General features: G+C 33.8%; 1 protein-coding gene across 10 annotated transcripts in view; it reads right to left on the minus strand.

Moving 5' to 3' along the window:
* LOC106874495 (uncharacterized) overlaps positions 1-3,017 on the minus strand; it is a 57,598-nt gene that overhangs the window by 16,537 nt on the left and 38,044 nt on the right. For 2 of the 10 annotated variants that reach the window (XM_052972206.1, XM_014922244.2), the window contains exon 2: positions 411-650. The exons of the other annotated variants lie outside the window; for them this stretch is intronic. The gene's annotated coding sequence lies outside the window, so the exon portion shown is untranslated. The remainder of the gene's footprint in view (positions 1-410; positions 651-3,017) is intronic. 10 annotated transcript variants of the gene reach the window in all.

Below are 3,017 nucleotides of genomic sequence, written 5' to 3' on the forward strand. Positions count from 1 at the left end.
GAGAGAGAGAGAGAAAGAGAGAGAGAGAGAGAGAGAGATAAGCTCCAATGCGAACATTTCAGAGTGTTTGGGTGTAAACCTGAGGACTGTTCACTCTTAGGACATGCACCGAGTGGGATAAAAATCAAATATCTAGTCAACATCATGGTGTTTGGAGTGATCACTAGTGATGGCGACGTTATGCCCCCGTTTATCTTCCTACACAGCCTCAGACTCAACACGGAGGCCTATATCAAGTGCTTGCAGGTGGTAGTGCTGTCCTGGGTCAAGAGGATGGCTGCTGGAAGACCCTATGTCATATATATATGACGGCTTCTTTCAGTTTCCGTTTGCAAAATCCACTTACAAAGGCTTTGGTCGGCCTGAAGCTATAGTAGAAGACACTTGCCGAAGGTGCCACGCAATGGTACCTGTAGTTGGGAATCTGTGGTTGAAAATCCGGAACCGTGTGGTTGGGAATCCTGTGGTTGAGAACCCGGAACCATGTGGTTGGTAACCCTGTCGTTGAGAACCCAGAACCATGTGGTTGGGAACTCTATGGCTGTGAACCCGGGACCATGAGATTGGGAATCAAACTTTGTACCACACGGCCACGCCTGCGCCTATTATACGCTGGTGTTCTCGAGGCATCAATAATGACGGGGGTATTGCTGAAAAATATACATGTTGAAAGATGTGAGACAATAATGATATAAATAAAAAGGCTAAAATACCAGGAAAATAAGTATATTGTATTTATCACTCCCTAAATATGTTCAATACATGCTCGAATACTTTTAATATGTTCAATACATGCTCGAATACTTTTAATATGTTCAATACATGCTCGAATACTTTTAATATGTTCAATACATCGCATTCAATTCTCTTTAATATACATAATGTTATTTACTACAATTCATGCTCTAAATAATTTCACAAATGTCGTACATGTGCATGTATTGAAAACTACCAAAATATATGCATAATTACACGTGGGTACATGATCTCAGAAACGGGTTACAGACATTTTCATGAGGTTTTTCGATGAACAGCATGTTTAGTTTATGCAAACTACGCATTTGCAATATATTTAGCAAATTCTGTGCAAAAACAATGAATGTGTATTTAAAAAGCATATTATTCACGTTCACAGAACAAAATTTCCTGAAAAACAATATTGCTTGTATAGCAGTCTGAATTTGCACTCTGGAATTTCAAATTGTTTCTGTCTTTCGTCCTGCTTAAAGCAAGAAAGAAAAAAAAAACGCATATGCGGTGTAAGATATACGTAGCCTTAAGTTTAATGCATGACAGCTCCCAGAAAGTTGAATATAAAAGGTACTAATGAAGTATAATGGAATATATGAAGCAGAATAATTAATAATAGGATAATAGGATAAGTGTAAATAGAAATATATATACAGCGTATTAAATATACATTGAGGTCATATAGTGTACTATATATATTGATTAGATTTATCATTATGACAAAAGAGAAAATCAGTTTTATCATCAGAATTTATAAACATAAATCCATTAGATGAATATTATGAAACAAATGAGACAACAGAATGAACTTCCGAATACAATAAATAAATAAATAAATAAATAAATAATAGAGAATAGCTCTAGCCCGTGTCGAAAAACTAAGAGACGTGTCATCGAATGATTTAGAAAGTACATCATGTAAAGTGGAATGAATTCGACCGTTTCAAATTGCTAAATGTTATTGTGTTACTTACAAATATATATATATCAAATAGATGTCTTATAGAACTATTCCGCACATACACAGACAGACATAGCAACCTAATACACTTCCATAATCAACTGCCCCACGGATATCACTATGGTTTCGACACCTGGCCAGGACCATTCGATCCGGCGGTGTCAACAGCTCTAAAATAAGTGATGTTTGGGAAAAAAACATACCTTATATATCACCACATTCATTCAATCTTAATTCTAGGAAGGATTAAATATTAACATTATTAATTAAGCTACAACAAAGTAACCATATTTATCCTATGTACAAAAACAGTATCGGTAAATTAATTCTATAAGTAAACCTGTAACTAACTCCGAAGTTATCTAACTAAATAGCAGCCTAGCGCTTGAAGTCGATACAGATAATATTCCAACTAGTCTTCCAGAGTCATTAATACAAAAGTGAAATCTTCCGTATTCTATTCTTTCCAAAACAAAACAAACTCGATTGAACTTTGACCGGTAGCGTATTTTTCTGCAATGTATGGATAATTTATCCTGTTCACGATATTTCATTAGCATTATAATGCGTTTGAGAACAAAAAAAAATTATTTCCGTATCTTTCAATACATCTCAACGCTTCTAAAACAAACTTTGTTTACTTTCATCATAAGTTAAATTTAATTAATAATATACCTAATTCTAAGTTAATAATTAAAAGACTCCATACGTATTCAATATTCGTTATCTTTACATGCTTTAATGTTAAACTTATACCAGTAATTTGATAGATAATACTAAAATATCCTTATTAAATCAGAAACTAAGAAAAGAATACCTATAATTAACAATTATTATTAAAAGCCTTGTTACGATTAAAGCTAAATATATAACTGTTTAAAAGATAATATGAAATATGAAGTATTACCACTTACATGTTATCTGGACATATGAGCGTTTAAGTTAGCTATTTTCTCAAAAGATTTTAACTATTTGGTGACGTGACGCGTAGTCCACTACTTTCTCAAATATCTTAACTATTTGGTGTTTAGTGACGTAGTGTGTAGTACACTTTCTCAAAATGTTTTAAACTATTTTGGTTACGTTGTACGCTATGTATATATATATAGACTTTTACTCTTTCACTTGTTTCAGTCATTTGACTGTGGTCATTCTGGAGCACCGCTAGATTACGGGGACATAAACACACCAGCATCGGTTGTCAAGCGATGTTGCGGGGGACAAACACAGACACACAAACATATACACACATATATATATATATATATATATATATATATAATAGCGGCCATAATATAACGGCCAG

The sequence above is a fragment of the Octopus bimaculoides genome, chromosome 12, assembly GCF_001194135.2.
Source record: "Octopus bimaculoides isolate UCB-OBI-ISO-001 chromosome 12, ASM119413v2, whole genome shotgun sequence".
NCBI classification, from domain to species: Eukaryota; Metazoa; Mollusca; class Cephalopoda; order Octopoda; family Octopodidae; genus Octopus; species Octopus bimaculoides.